Below are 17785 nucleotides of genomic sequence, written 5' to 3' on the forward strand. Positions count from 1 at the left end.
GAATCCACTTATGTTGGGCAGAGGAAGAGGGATGAATTACACCAATGAAGTCCAATCCCGATTGCTAGAAGGGGGTTTCAACAAAGATAGGTTTTAACAGCAAGGGTAACAATTTTCGCTTTCCCTCAAAAATTTGGCATTTATGGCATGAGGTGACTTGTCCCCAAGGAGATCTGTCCTACACAATTACTGATCTATCATGATGATGAGCCACGGTGGAGGGCTCAAAACGCCAATACAAAAAAATCATGGATGCGAGAACTCTAGAAGAAAACAACACACAAAGCACTGATCGCAGAAGCCTCAAAACAATAATTGTTTGTGAATGTCAGGGAAAAGAGTAGGCCAGTAGAAACAAGTTCTAAGGATTTTATTGGCAGTGGTTTTCCAATAAAGATGTTCACCACAATCTCCTTCATGGAATTCTTGAATAACCTTTTCTGGATCATCCTTTAACAAGCATTTAAGTAAAATACCCCCAGCATCTTTCCAATACAAAACATTATCTATAATGCAAAATTTAACTGCTTTTAACTTTAAAAATCTTGCTTTTGTTTTTATGAAACTAGGAGGAACATTTAAATTAAATAAAACATAAATCAAGTCTGCATACCAGGGTGAGTTCAAAAATGCCTCATCAATTTGTGGAGTCGCATGTTCCTCTTGATTATCTAATGAATCAATTAAGTTAATGTCTAAAGCATGGAAATTTGACTCAGCCATCAATTTGGTTAGTCCCTAACCTTTGATTAACTTGGTGGGCTTGATTTCTAAGTCATACTCAAGAATGACAGCAATCCATTTGCCTCGTTTCCCATCAGGTCCATTCTGTGTCAAAATGTCCTTAACCATTGAATTAGGTACATAAGCAATAATGTGGGAATGCAAAATATATACTCTAAAATCTTTTATTGCTTTAACCAATGCAAAGGCATGTTTTTCCATAATGTTGTATTTCAAAGATGCATCTCTTAAAACTTTACTAAAGAATGCAATAGGTTGCTCAAAACCTTCATCGTTTTTCTGTAGTAAGACCGCTGCAATAGTGTGTTCAGAAGCAAAAGAGAAGATTATGAAATCTTTTGTAAAATCTGGGCTAATCAACACTGGTGCTTTGGTCAACACCTATTTAACTAAGTCAAAGGATTGTTTAGCCTCAATATTCCACTTGATTTCTAAGTTCTTTTTAAGCATGTTTGTTATGTTTCTAAGAAGTTCTAAAAGGTTAGGAATGAATCTCCTTAGGAAATTGATTTTTCCAATAAAAGACTGAAGCTCTTAAATGTTTCTTGGATGACTGATTTTTAATATTGCATCAATTCTGCTGGGATCAATCCTAATTCCATCCTTGGAAATAATGTGACCAAGAAGTTTTCCTTCCTCAAGGCCAAACAATGTCTTCTTAGGATTTAGTGAGATGCCAAACCTTCTAATTTTTTCAAACACTCTTCTCAGATGTGCTAAATGTTCCTCATCAGTTTTAGAATAGACAATAATGTCATCTAGATAAATCACAATAAAATGGCCAATTTCATCAGCAAAGGCAATATCCATTGCTCTTTGGAAAGTGGCTCCAGCATTCATTAACCCAAAGGGAATTTTCACATACATGAAAGTTCCCCATGGAGTGGTGAAGGCAGTTTTATTCTGATCATCAAGAGGCACTAAGACTTGGTTATAACCTGAGAAACTGTCTAATAAGGAAATTCTACTAGACCCTACTACCTTTTGCAATATATGATCCATTTTAGGTAAGGGGTAGTTGTCTTTAAGGGATACCTTATTAATATTTCTGAAATCAATACAAAATCTGATTTCTCCAGTTTTCTTTCTAGTAGGTACAATGTTAGACACCCATTTAGGGTATCTAAGAGGAAGTATAATTTTAGCATCATACATCCTTTTCACTTCTTTCTCCACCAAAGGCATCATGATAGGATTTATCCTACGAAGTTTTTGTTTGAATGGCTTTTGATCTTCCTTGATTGGGATTTTATATTGTATGATACTAGTGTCATATGCTTTTAGGTCCTCATAACTCCAGGCAAAGACATCTATGAACTCTTTGAAAAGAGCTATGTATCGTTGTTTTGTGACAATAGGAAGTGATTTTGAGAGTTTTATCATTTGGGATTCTACTCACTACCTATATTGCATTCTTCTATGTTCTCCCCTGAGGGTTCCATTTTTGGCTTCTTTGTTACATCATTAAAATAAAAAAATTTATTCTAGCAGAACTAGACCCCTAGGCAGAACATTATCCTTAAGCTGAAGTACTTCAAATTATTCTTTTTCTGGATCTATTTCATGCAATTCTAATTTATGTACATCTTTACTGACTGAAATATTTACATCAGAATCATCAAACCGCTTATCTACACTAACATATTCAAGAATTTGATTTTATACTTCACACTCTAAATCTATGCTATTGTCTTCATACTCATCCTTGGATTGCAAAACAATCTCAATTTGTTTGTCACTCCTAAATACATGCCAATATCTCATATTATCAGGTACAGCTGGACAATGTTTAACTTCCACTGTGTACTGTCTGTTGGGATGAGGCATTTTACATGTGCTAGCTGAAAAAGCTAAACCATTAGCTAGGAAATTCTGATTTCTAGGAATGATAGAAAGATCATATTCTACAAAATTTCCTAGAAAGTCAAGCACAACATTTTTGTATGCTCTCAACCTAAGATGTTTTGCAGCATATTCTCTGATATGTCTTAGAATTAATTCAGAATCTTCCTGAACTGAAATTCTTTTAGCACCTAACCTTTTTAATAATTGCAATCCTAAGAGAAGTGTCTCCTATTTTGCTATATTATTGGTGCAATGAAAATTGAGTTTATAGGAATGACCTTCTGCATGATTGTTGCCTGAATTTGACACCCAAACACCTGCCCCTGAACCTGCTTTGCTACAAGAGCCATCAAATATTATGTTCCAAAAAGGTTCAGTTTTAGTGGTTCGTTGCACAATTTGTGTTTGATTTTCATGTTTTTCATCAATGTCATTTTCTGCTTTAGTAACCTGTGCATCAATGTCCCCATCATTATAAAGAATGAAAGAGTTTAGGTTGGAATGAGTAGAGTAAAGAGGATATTTATGTGGTTTCTCTTGACTACTGACTATATACTTCATTAAAGTTTCCCTATACAGTCTTCTCTATTGGCCAAACACTGGTATAGTGGCGTAATTCATGTCCAATTGTAGGGTTCCTTATAATTTTTCTCCCCATGAGTGTGACAAAAACATGCCATACTTAGGGGGAACATTTACAACTACCATATCCATCACTAGACTTTTAGAAGGGATTTGGGCTAAAGTAACACATAGGTCTTTGATAAGACCTAGGCATCTAACTTTTCTAGAATCAAAGCAATACAAATCTTTGTATTGTTAATAATGTCAAGTCCTAGTTTTTCCATGACAACTTTGGGCGTTAGATTATGGGATGCACCTGAATCTAGCATATCATTATGGATAATTTTATCATGAATATTCAAGCTGACATAAAATGGAGGGACTCCTCCTTGTGGTTTGCCTTCAAATTCTGGCCCAAATAAGAGTTCAAGCTGATCATCATTCAAATTTACATCATCAGTTTTCTCCACAATGTTTAATGCTTTCATGACCTGAGTCCTTTATGTATTTTTTTTCATTAATTTAGTTAAGGGGATAGAAGTTTTTAGCTTGGAAATTTCATTTTCTATACTGAATGGTGTTTGATTCTTAAGCAGATTTGGAAAATCAGACTTATCAACAACTATTTTTGTGGCTAGTTCTGTTTGTTGACTGGTAGAAGGGAGATCAGTTTGAGTAGTTATTGAAGGAGTATCAATGGTATTTTTTGTAGTAGCTTCCACTGGCTTCTTTCCAAGATTTTCAGTGGTTTTCTTAGGAAGATTTTATGTTGTTTTCTTGTAAATAGAAGCAGAGAAATTTTTGACAGGATTTTCAACATTCTTTTTATTGGATGTATCTTGATTTTTCTTACTTCTAAGATTATACTGCCTATGGACTTCCATTATGGCATTTTCAAATCCTCGTTTCTATTCATCTAACTCCTCAGAATCCATTTCAGTCTGGGCTATAATAAAATGTTCTTGCTCCTCTCGAGTGAGGAAAAATTTTCATCATCACTCATCCATAACAAGTTTATTTGATTATCATAAAAATCTTCCACAATATTCCCCTCATCATCTGTGTAATTTTCTTGAAAAAGAGGTTGGACCTGCTCGTCTAGTCCCTCTTGTTCTCTTTGTTTAATTTGGGGAACATTTCTTCTAAAGTTTTGGTTTCTGGTTTGTGGGACATTTTGGTTTTCTCTTGCTTGAGTTTGGTCATTAATGTTGACTCTTTGCATCATTTGATTCACTACTCTTACTAAGTTATCAATCTTATGGTCAACAACAGAAGTAGAAGGTCTTTTTTTTTATGGTTACTCTGCGTTTAGACTTCTGTTTGGCCCTTTTGGCCAAGATGTTAGCTTCAACTTTAATTTCATTTGCTTTCATTTCTTCCAAAGTTGTTGGGTCTCTCTCTCTAAGTTTATATTCCAAATATACATCGAAACCATCTGGAAAATCAATCAGAGCTAGGCCAGGGGAGGGCTTGATCTCTTGTGGAATGGCATTGTAAAAAGTATTGAATCGCTCATAATATTCTTCCAGAATTTCGATGGGTTTTCTTTTTAACCTTTTATATTCATTTAGGATTTGAAGTGGATTCTTCTTGATCTCCCATCTAGCTAAAAAAGTTTGATGGAAAGCATCAAGGTTGGCTATACTTCCTACAAGTAAACCCCTAAACCATTTTTTGACATCACCTCCTAAGATTTGGGTAAACAATCTCATTTTAACATCAGCTTCATCCATTTCTTGGAGGTCAAACACATCATTCATCCTATCCACGTGTTGTTGGGAAGTATTAGCACTATTATTATCAAAGGTCACATTTTTGGATGGATAATCTACAAGCATAAAATTTAGCTGGCCCGGTAACACCAAGGGTGCCTACCTTCTTGCCATAACTGTCCTGGTATATTGACTTGAGGATGGACCTAATGGAGGTGCAATTTTGATAACTACAGGGACAATAGGTATAGTAGTTTGAGAGATCACAGGTAGGGAAGTTGAAACTATGGAATGAGTAGGACTTGGGGGTTGTACATGTATAGACTGAGAAGACTGACTAGACAAAGAGGATGTTGCAACAACTAGAGTAGAGAATTCAACAGACTACTGAATAAAAGCTTCTCTAATAGCTTGGTACAACACTGAAACTAGACCTTGTAATTTTTCAAATTGCTGTAAAGATTCAAGATCAGGATCTGTTTCAAGGACTTGGGTTTAGGGTATATATGGTTGCAGAATGGCTTTGTCTATGATAGTTTTATCTACGAAAGCCTCAAACTTTGATCTAAACAAACTTTGTTGGAAAGGAAAATCAAATTCTATGTCTTGTAAAGTTTAAAATTTCTTTGGGAGAGAATTAGACCTTGACAAAGGAGAGAATTGAATCTAGACAGAGGACTATTACTACCTTGACTCCCGGTAAAGCTTTTCTTTCTCACCAACTTCTCAGGGTTATATATGAATTTAGCAAGGTTGGGATCAGGGTGAGATCTAGTATAAATTCTTTTGGGAGCCAACGCTATGAAAAATCATCACACAAAAATCAAAATCAGAATCAATGATATAGCAAATATATACAAAATAACAACCTCGGATCATGTATTTCATAATGATACAACAATTTCTTACTGAAATACTGATTTTAAACCAGGGAATAATAATGTTTTGGATTAAAATGTATTATACCCCAGTATGGTCGTCACTTGTTATCATTCTATATTTTTGAGGTTGAGGGAGTAAATACATTGGACAACATCAAACCACTTTTGAAGTTGGGATCTAGCCTTGCCAGCTTCAGAGAGGGATCTCTCTTTATGATTTAACTTGGTTTTTAAGTTGATCTTAGGCTAGTTATAATTATTCTTGATGGTTTTTTTGAATTTGGTTGATTGGTTTGGTTGGTTGATCTGATCAAATTATTGTCTTTCCATTGGGCTATTGAGTCAAATAATTTTGGCTATTGCATCAAATGTTTAAAAGAATAATCATATGGAAAGATAGTTTCTTTTACTGGATCTTTAAAGTGAATTATGAAATGGAGAAGAGGTGATTTCAGTAATGATCAAAAAGCATTTAAGAATTTTTCAATCAGACTTCATAAGAAAAACATATAGATTGTAAAAATAGTCCAAATAAGGTGTTCAATTAACAAATCTTATTTTTCACACTTCCTGTTTTACAATTAGATGTTCAGAGGACTATAACACAGAGAAAACAATGGGAAGAACTGTTACAATAGGAAAAAAATCACCAATAAATTGCAGCACAAGAATCCTGTGAAAGTCTTTGTATTATTGACACTCTAGCAACGTGGAAAAAAGTACAATGCTCAATAGAAAAATTACATTGATCAGGAACCAACCCTCAATACTTCAAATGAATGATGTATTTAAACTAAATTTCCAAAAAGATTACAATGAATTCCGCATCGACATGGAAATCTATTATTAACTACAAAATAACATAATGACTAATGTGGCCAAAAAAGGTGAATTTGGTGAAGTGATTTGGATGTCTAGCACTATTATAACGAAGAATAGTCGCTGAGTTGCCACGATTTTGGTGTTGCACTAGATGTAGCTGATATTTTCTTTAATCTTGAATTTCACACAATTTATCCCATTGCTCTTCATCTAGGATGGTGATTTTTGTTTCCTTGTGGTAGATCTCATCTAGCTTGGTATATCAAGCAAATGTGGGCTTTACCACGAAAATATGCTTTATTGCATGTTGAATGAACATAATGTTGTTGATAGCTTTGAAAACATCTCTCCCTGTCATGGCACCTTTAATGTGGGAAGATTTAGCAGTATCCTTTGCAATGTCTTTAAGCTTCTTCTTATAATCTTCCCTGGTCATTAGTTTGTCATTAATTACAAATAAAGAAGGCAGGCCCCTCTTTATTAATGCCTCTATTTTGGTGAAAATTTTGTTGACTGCTACTTCCAAATTGTGACATTTTTCTATAAGTTGTACAATCAAATTTTTCTTTGTATGAACTTTCTTTACTTCTAAAATTGTCTTTGTCTTGTCATCTACTCCCAAATAATCTAGCTCATATTTCTTTAAGGAATTGAGAAACTTGACGATATTTTTGATTGTGGCAGGCATATATCCCAACTCATTGTCAATAGTGGAAATGGCTTGATTGTCTTTCTCAATCAACTCTTTTTGTTCAAATATAATCTGAATACATGGCCAAATTTCATCCATGGCTTCAATTATATTGTTCCATATAATTTCCTTAACTTGAGCCAGTGTGCAACCAATGGAGGATTCGGTTGCAGATTTCTACCATGCTTCTATCTGGTTTTGATCTCTCTATAGCTGTGATGCATGGAAAGTTTCAGTGTTTGCCTTATGGTCTTACAGAACATTAACTTGAGCCTGCAATATTTTAATTTCTTCTCTTTGGAGAGACATATTCTGCACTGAATTTTCCAACTGATCTACAACATTCCCTGTGTTTTTTTTAGAAGATGTAGATGTAGGAATTGTTATAAGAGGTACAACTTCCAAAGGGACAATAGACACTCTGGCATATTTCTCCTTTTCTTTGATTATTTTCTCCATCTTTGTTTCCATTTGTTTCAACTGTACATTTTGTTCCATGATGAGCTTCATCATTTCTACCTTCTGTGACTCTTTTTATTCAATGTCTTTGGCTAGAGGATCTTCTGTGGCTGGTAATTTCAACTAGTTTCTCAATGCTGCTATGTCGGTATTCTTCTTTCTTATGATCTCTTATGTTGCATTGACGATTGAAGGATCATATCCTATTTTGATTACCAAGTCCTCCAAAGTTTTGATGCTTGTATCTTTAGCAAGTGAAGATACTTTCTCCATCTTCAACTGAGACTGAACATTAGCTAAATTAACCTGCAATTTGGACAAACTCTAGCAGTGTTAGTGAGTGTAGATGAAATCATTTGACCAGTTTTTTGTGCATCTCCATTTGATCAATGGGATGTATGTCTTTTATATCAAATTCAAATGAAGTCTTTTTGTAATCTGATGTTGCCTTGGGTTGTGGGATTTGTGCTTGGAGGAAGGCCATCTGCATTTTTCCTTTCTTAGAGTAAAAGGATGATAGTAGTCTACTTTGAGAACTAGAAGTCTGCTTCCAGAACTAAATATATGTATTGATATTCAACGCTTCATTTCTCACTTTAATCTCCTTGAATATATCAAATATGTTCTTTTCTTTCTCCCCTGTGGTAGATGTACTAGTTTTCATAACTTGTTGCTGATCCTGTGAAGTTGTTGAGGATGTAGGGGAAAGTGTAGTCTGATCACTTATTAGTGAGGAAACAAGTGTCTCTATGGTGGCGATAATATCCTCTTGATCTAAATCCTTTCTTAGGCTTAGTTTGGAATTGAGCTTGGTCCTTTTCCTGTACATGATTTTGAAGTCTTCACTGGGAATATCAGTCATTGGAGGTGACTCTTCTTCTTTGTTCCTTTTTCATGTTTTCTCATGTGTAACAGGAGTCTGTAATGTTGAAGTTGACACCAATTTCTCCTCTACCTCTTGTAGAGTGTTTTCAGTCCATTCTAGCTGGTTCTTGTATCTCTCAATCTCTGGTGTGGATTTATGAAAATAAGCCGTAGATTTATTCTCTACCCTTAACTTGTAGATGACACCTAATGGATCATATGACCATGTAAAGTTGAGGCTGAATTGCATTTCTTTCAACAATTTGTCTTCTTCTTCCCCTGGTTACCTGTTGTTGTAGATGAAAGGTCCTATTTATGTTTTGATCTTGAATTGATATTTTTTCTTGGAAGATACAAAATGAATCTCATCAACATTGAGCATTTGCTTGATGTATTCAAGGGGAAAAAATTCTCATTGGGAGGAATTTTGGAAGTTTGTAAGGAGCAAGTTCACACCCATATATCCTTAGCTCTGTGTAATTCGTGTAAAGATACCAATCTCCTTTCTGGACTTGGTCTAATAAATGCAAAATTTTCCTAATTTCTTCATTGATTCTTGGCTCTAACTTGCTTCTTAGGAGACTGAGTGCTGGATGTACAAACATATCTATGAATTGTTTGTATGAATATTCTCTTTGCTCCTTCATTACTAGTGTAGTCCAGAAGATGACTAATTGTTGATTTCCCTCTTCATCCAACTTTTGTAATGCAAGCTTGAGTTTGTCTCCCTGAAAATAAAAAAACATATATACTAACACAGAAGCATATTTAAATACTTGCGCAGTTTAGAATTTGACAAACTATTCATGGATGGTCTGCAAGGGCTGAAATTGAACAAGATGGAAGGCTTGGAATCTATGGAGAAAATAGAAATAAAACCTACAATAGCCTCATCTACCCACTGATCTGAGTAATAACCAAGGAGGTAGGAAGTGGCAGTGATAATCTGCTTGGCTCTCTCAGGGAAAATAGAGGATGGATAGGGAGGATTTTTCTTGGGTAAAGGGGCATCTTTAGTCAAGAAAAGCTCAAGGGTTTTGGTTCTTTTTGCAAAGGCCAGTTTTTTGTATAATTTAGTGAGTGCTTCATGAGAGAAAAGAGTGGAATTCTCTACAATATGAGCTTGCATCATTTTATCTATTGATTGGGCAGTTATGGTAAATAAAATTTCTCCTATAGGGGCAATAACGCTCTTTGAATGGGTAGATAACAAGCATGACATTTCCTGACGAATTCAGAGGCAATGTGGGTACGGGGAAATATATGATGGGGAAAATTGGATTCCCACAGTCCAATATCATCAGACTTATCAATGAACTTGTCTTCCAGCTAGTAGTGCATTTCAAACAAATCAAAGTCACACAGGGTTTCATGAATTTTGTAGTCTCTGTCTGCCTAAGGAATATGATGAAAATCAATCAGAGGGTGGATCATAGGGCTTACAGGTTCTTCCTATCCCTTATCTTTGGGAGGCATGATCGGATTAGGCTAAGAATACTGATGAAATGGTGATTATGCAGGTTGTAGGGTGTCGGAATGGACTTGGGTTCACGAAAACATGATACAAAGGCACTAGACTGAAATTCAATTAGTTGGTAAGATCCTCGGCCGAGTGAAACTATACAATTTAAATTGGCACACTTGTCACAGAGAAATGGTATGGGTAGAATATACTATCAGTAACCTATGAATGGGCGAAAGAAGGGAATTTATAGTTTTTTGGCTTCCTGTTGATGGTGGCGCGGGTCCGTTACATTAACGGAAAAGTAATTAAATTACTTAACGGGTTGATTTTGTAGGGAGAAATGGATAGATGAGGTGGTGGGAGGGGATTGGCAGGAGTGTAACAGATAGGGCGATGGTTTCGTGTGGTGGAGAAAACTATTTTCGGAGTGGGGCGAAGGTGGTTAGTGGTTTTGTTAAGGGGGGGGGTGCAAAAACATGAGACGACACCACATCGTTTTGGGTTCAGGTTTGAAATCCCCCACCTCCCCGATAGTAAAGTTCGGATGGTGAGGGGGGGCTCAAACATGATACTGGTCGTTGGATATCAAATGGGGATTTTGGATGATGGGAAAAGTGATGGTGCATTATCGTGATGTGATGGAAGTGTGGTGGGGTAGGGGTCGAATTTAATGGAATATGATTGGACGCGTGGCACGGTAGGAAAATGAATGAAATATATAAGCGGGGGAATGATGGTCAGGTGATGAAACTTATGAATAATGGGATAAGGCACCAAATGTGCCTTGATATACATAACCTTAGAATAAACCTTTATCCCTTTGCTTTCCCCCTGCGCATGAAAATAATTTAACATTTGACTTAGTATAAAATTTTCATGCTTTTCCTGAAATCACCATTCTATTTCTACCTACCCTCTCATTTCAATTCTTTTTCTAAGCTAACATTTTCTCTTGTTGTTTTGCACGGTGCATTTAAACTAGCATACCCATATCACCTTTTTTTATTAAAATCTACCTTATCCTATCACTTATCTCACCATTGATTCAGATTAAATTGTTGAATCAATTTTATTTCTACCTAGCTACTGATTTACCAAGATTAAAATGTTTGGTAAACCTTTATTCACTAACCTATTCAACAGAAATTGAAATGTGCTCAATCATGATTAAACTATATGATTTGAATAGAACTTTAGTCATTGTGGCATTCAAAAACAATTTGCACACAACCTTATTTGATAATAAACTAAAAGAACTAACTTATCAGTAGTGGCATTTAGACTTGCAACACTTTCCATATTATTTTCTATTTTTTCTTTTGTGGGGTTCTTATTTCCTTTTTTTTATTTATTTTAGCATACCCTCTTTTCATATCCTATTTTTTTCATATATTTTTGGAAATCATTTGAATATTGAAATTATGTACAATATGAAATTAAAAATATAAAATAATCAATCACTTTGAGATCCTATAATTTATAGGACCCTAATAATGGCTCCAGCTTGGGATGGCACTTCTCAAGTGAAGTGTCAAGAACATATGATCAGTAGCATTGAGTACTCCATGTCTGTAATGTCTTCATCTGATTTCTTTGTTGTTTTAAAATACTTTTGGTAGCTCATCAATCCAGGCTTAGGGCCTTCACTGTAGACTTCAACCTTTGTTAATAAGTTACCCAATCAAAACCATAAATACTATGATATTTACAATGAAGTAAGAAAAATTTGTAGGCTAAGAAAAGTAGTGCTTCAGCATCCTTCCATTGACAGGACCTCCAGGTATCTCTACTCCATCTAGCTCTTTAAGGAAGAAAGCATTATTTCCCCTGAAAGCATAACCAATATACGGCCCTTTCCAAAGATTATAAAACTTGCCATGTTTTCCTTTGTCTTCTCTCCTGGAATCCCATCTCAAAACTTGGTCCCCAATGTTAAAGTCATCATCTTTAGTTCTTCTGTCAAAGATATTTTTAACATTTTCTTGAAAAACTTGGGTCATATTGTATACTTCCTCCCTGGACTACTGTAGCTGGATAGTTTGATTGATCCTTCTATGTACATCATTGGGTTCATCTTGCACTTCTTGAATGATATTCATGATTGGAACTCCTAAATATGATTGAAAAATTTCACCCATTCCATAGACCAATTGGTATGGTGACACACCAATTGATTTTTTAGTAGTAAGTCTGTCAGCCCAAAGTGCATTGATCAACTTGTTATGCCAAGATTTTTTGTTGTCTTCTAACAACTTTTTTATGATGTTCACCAAACTTTTATTTGAGGATTCAACCAACCCATTACCCTGAGGGTAATAAGTTGTTGAATGTCCCAAAATAATGTGTTATTTATGGCATAATTCAACCATCTTATTAGGTTTGAAAGTTGCATCATTATCAATGATGAGTTTTCTAGGACAGCTAAATCTCAAGAGGATATTATTCTTAAGGAATTTAATAATGACAACATCAGTGGCAACTCTGGAAGGGGTGGCCTCTATCAATTTGGTAAATTAGTCATTGGCTATAAGAATCCGCTTATGTTGGGAAGAGGAAGAGGGATGAGTTTCACTAATGAAGTCTAATCCCCATTGCTAGAAGGGGGTTTCAACAGAGATAGGGTTTAATGGAAAGGGTAGCAATTTTCGCTTTCCCTAAAAAAATTGGCATTTATGGCATGAGGTGACTTGTTTGTGGATGTTAAGGAAAATAGTAGGCTAGTAGAAACCAGCTCTAAGGATTTTATTGGTAGTGGTTTTCTAATAAAGATGTCCACTACAATATCCTTCATGGAATTCCTTCATAACCTTTTCTGCATCATCCTTTAACAAGAATTTAAGTAAAATACCCCCAACATCTTTCCAATACAAAACATTATCTATAATTCAAAATTTAACTGCTTTTAACTTCATAAATATTGCCTTTGCTTTTGTGAAACTATGAGGAACATTTAAATTAAATAAAACATAAAGTAAGTCTGCATACCAGGGTGAGTTCAAAAATGCCTCATCAATTTGTGGAGTCGCCTGTTCCTCTTGATTATCTAATGAATCAATAAAGTTAATGTCTAAAGCATGGACATTTGACTCAACCATCAATTTGTATAGTCCTTGACCTTTAATTAACTTGGTGGGCTTGATTTCTAAGTCATACTCAAGAATGACTGCAATCCATTTGCCTTGTTTGCCATCAGGTCCATTTTGTGTCAAAATGTCCTTAACCACTGAATTAGATACATAAGCAATAATGTGGGAATGCAAAATATATACTCTAAAATATTTTATTGCTTTAACCAATGCAAAGGCCTATTTTTCCATAATTTTGTATTTCAAAGATGCATCTCTTAAAGCTTTACTAAAGAATGCAATACGCTGTTGAAAACCTTCAACGTTTTTTCGTATTAAGATCGCTGCAATAGTGTGTTTGGATGAAAAAGAGAAGATTATGAAATCTTTTGTAAAATCTGAGCTAATCAATGTTGGTGCTTTAGTGAACGCCTGTTTAACCAAGTCAAAGGATTATTTAGCCTCAATATTCCACTTGATTTCTGAATCCTTTTTAAGCATGTTTGTTATGTTTCTAAGAAGTTCTGCAAGGTTAGGAATGAATCTCCTTAGGAAATTGATTTTGCCAATAAAAGACTGAAGCTCTTTAATGTTTCTTGGATGACTGATTTTTAATATTGCTTCAATTCTACTGGGATCAATCCTAATTCCATCCTTGGAAATAATGTGACCAAGAAGTTTTCCTTCCTCAAGGCCAAACAATGTCTTCTTAGGATTTAGTGAGATGCCAAACCTTCTACATTTTTCAAACACTCTTCTCAGATGTGCTAAATGTTCCTCATCAGTTTTAGAATAGACAGTAATGTCATCTAGATAAATCACAATAAAATGGCCAATTTCATCAACAAAGGCAATATCCATTGCTCTTTGGAAAGTGGCTCCAACATTCATTAACCCAAAGGGCATTTTCACATACATGAAAGTTCCCCATGGAGTAGTGAAGGCAGTTTTATCCTGATCATCATGATGCACTAAGACTTGGTTATAACTTGAGAAACCATCTAATAAGGAAATTATACTAGACCCTACTACCTTTTGCAATATATGATCCATTTTAGGTAAGGGGTAGTTGTCTTTAAGGGATACCTTATTAAGATTTTTGAAATCAATACACAATCTAATTTCTCTAGTTTTCTTTCTAGTAGGTACAATGTTAGACACCCATTTAGAGTATCTAAGAGGAAGTATAATTTTAGCATCATACATCATTTTCAATTCTTTCTCCACCAAAGGCATAAGAACAGGATTTATCCTACGAAGTTTTTGTTTGAATGGTTTTTGATCTTCCTTGATTGTGATTTTATGTTGTATGATACTAGTGTTGTATGCTTTTAGATCCTCATAACTCTAGGCAAAGACATCTATGAAATCTTTGAAAATAGCTATGTATTGTTGTTTTGTGACAATAGGAAGTGATTTCGAGAGTTTTATCATTTTGGGATTCTACTCACTACCTATATTGCATTCTTCTATGTTTTCCCCAGTGGGTTCCATTTTTGGCTTCTTTGCTACATCATTAAAATCAAAAATTTCTTGTAACGGAACTAGACCCCTATGAAGAACATTATCCTTAAGTTGAAGTACTTCAAATTCTTCTTTTTCTGGATCTATTTCATGCAATTCTAATTTATGTAAATCTTTACTCACTGAAATATTTACATCAAAATCATCAAACTACTTATCTACACTAACATATTCAATAATTTGATTTTCTACTTCACACTCTAAATCTATGCTATTGTCTTCATAGTCATCCTTGGATTAAAAAAAATTCAATTTGTTTGTCACTCCAAATACTTTCCAATATCTCATATTATTGGTTACAGCTAGACAGTGTTTAACTTCCACTGTGTACTGTATGTTGGGACGATGCATTTTACATGTGCTAGCTGAAAAATCTAAACCATTAGTGAGGACATTCTGATTTCTGGGAATGACAGCAAGGTCATATTCTACAAAAGTTCCTAGAAAGTCAAGCACAACATATTTGTAGGCTCTCAACCTAGGATATTTTGCAGCATATTCTCCTTTGATCTGTCTTAGAATTAATTCAAAATCTCCCTGAACTAAAATTCTTTTAGCACCTAACCTTTTTAATAATTGAAATCCTAAGAGAAGTGCCTCATATTTTGCTATAGTATTGGTGCAATGAAAGTTGATTTTATAGGAATGACCTTATACATGATTGGATCCTGAATTGGACACCCAGACACCTGCCCCTAAACTTGCTTTGCTACAAGAGCCATCAAAGCTCATGTTCCAAAAAGGTTCAGTTTCAGTGTTTTGTTGCACAATTTGTGTTTGATTTTCATGTTTTTCATTAATGTCATTTTCTGCTTTAGTAACTTGTGCATCAATGTTCCCATCATTATAAAGAATGAAAGAGTCTAGGTTGGAATGAACAGAGTAAAGAGGATAGTTATGTGGTTTCTCTTGACTACTTACCATATACTTCATTAAAGTGTCCATATACAATCTTATCTATTGACCAAACACTGGTATAGTGGCATAAGTCATGTCCATTTGTAGGGTTCCTTGTAATTTTTCTCCCCATGAGCATGACAATAGCATGCCATACTTGGGGGGAATGTCTACAACCACTATATCCATCACTAGACTTTTAGCAGGGATTTGGGCTAAAGTAACACATATGTCTTTGATAAGACCTAGGCATCTAACTTTGCTAGAATCAAAGGAATACAAATCTTTGTATTGTCTAGTAATGTCAAGTCCTAGTTTTTCCATGACAGCTTTGGGCATTAGATTATGGGATGCACCTGAACCTAGCATAGCATTATGGAGAATTTTATCATGAATATTCAAACTGACATAAAATGGAGGGACTTCTAATTCTTTTGGTTTGCCTTCAACTTCTGGCCCAAATAAGAGTTCAGGCTGATCATCATTCAAATTTACATCGTGAGTTTTCTCCCCAATGTTTAATGCTTTCATGAACTGAGTCTTGTATGTATTTTTGTTCATTAATTCGGTTAAGGGGATAGAAATTTTCAGCTTGGCAAGTTCATTTTCTATACTGAATGGTGTTTGATTCTTAAGCATATTTGGAAAATCAGAATGATCAACAACTATTTTTGTGGCCAGTTCTGTTTGTTGACTGGTTTAAGGGAGATCAATTTGAGTAGTTCTGGAAGGAGTATCAATGGTCTTTTTCGTAGTAGCTTCCGCTGGCTTCTTTCTAAGATTTTCAATGGTTTTCTTCAGAAGATTTTCTATTGTTTTCTTGGAATCAGAATTAGAGAACTTTTTGACAGTATTTTCAGCATTTTTTTATTGGTTGCATCTTAATTTTTCTTACTTCTAAGATTATACTGCCTATGGACTTCCATTATGGCATTTTCAAATCCTTGTTTGTATTCATCTGACTCCTTAGAATCCATTTTAGTCTGGGCTATAATAAAACATTCTTGCTCCTCTTGAGTGAGGAAAACTATTTCATCATCACTTATCCCTAACAAGCTTGTTTGATTATCATCCAAATCTTCCACAATATTCCCCTCATCATCTGTGTAATTTTCCTGAAAAGGAGGCCAGACATGTTGGTCTAGTCCCTTTTTGTTCTCTTTGTTTAATTTGGGGAACATTTCTTCTAAAGTTTTTGTTTGTGGTTTGTGGGACATTTTTGTTTTCTCTTGCTTGAGTTTGATCATTAATGTTCACTCTTTGCATCATTTGATTCACTACTCTGACTAAGTTATCAATCTTATGGTCAACAATAGAAGTAGAAGGTTCTTCTTTTATGGTTACTCAACGTTCAGACTTCTATTTGGCCTTTTTGGCGAGGATGTTAGCTTCAACTTTAATTACATTGGCTTGCATTTCTTCTAAAGTTGTCGGGTCTCTCTCTCTAAGTTGATATTCCATATCTACATCGAAACCATCTAGAAAATCAATTAGAGATAGGCTAGGGGAGGGCTTGATGTCTTTTGGAATGGCATTGTAAACAATATTGAATCATTCACAATATTCTTCCACAGTTTCGTTGGGTTTTCTTTTTAACCTTTTATATTCATTTAGGAGTTGAAGTGGATTCTTCTTGATCTCCCATCTAGCTAAAAAGGTTTGATGGAAAGCATCAAGGTTGACTATACTTCTTGCACGTAAACCCCTAAACCATTTCTTGACATCACCTCCTAATCTTTGGGCAAACAATCTCATTTTAACATCAGCTTCATCCACTTCTTGGAGGTCAAACACATCATTCATCCTATCCACATGTTGTTGGGCAGTATTAGAACCAGTATTATCAAAGGTCACAATTTTGGATGGATAATCTGCAGGCATAGCATTTAGCTGGCCTGGTAACACCAAGGGTGCATACCTTCCTACCATAACTGTTTTGGTACATTGACTTGAGGATGGACCTAATGGAGGTGCAGTTTTGATAACTACAAGGATAGTAGGTATAGTAGTTTGAGAGATCATAGGTAGGGAAGTTGAAACTATGGAATGAGTAGGACTGGGAGGTTGTAGATGTATAGACTGAGAAGACTGACTAGACAAAGATGTTTTTGAAACAGTTAGAGAAGAGAATTCAACAAATTGTTGAATAAAAGCTTCTTCAATAGTTTGGTCCAACATTAAAACTAGACCTTGTAATTTGTCAAATTTCTATAAAGATTCAAGATTAGGATCTATTTCAAGGACTTGTATTT

The sequence above is a fragment of the Pinus tabuliformis genome, chromosome 5_1 (genome assembly GCF_031772625.1).
Source record: "Pinus tabuliformis cultivar Carrire ecotype Pingquan chromosome 5_1, CPIR1, whole genome shotgun sequence".
Taxonomy (NCBI): Eukaryota; Viridiplantae; Streptophyta; class Pinopsida; order Pinales; family Pinaceae; genus Pinus; species Pinus tabuliformis.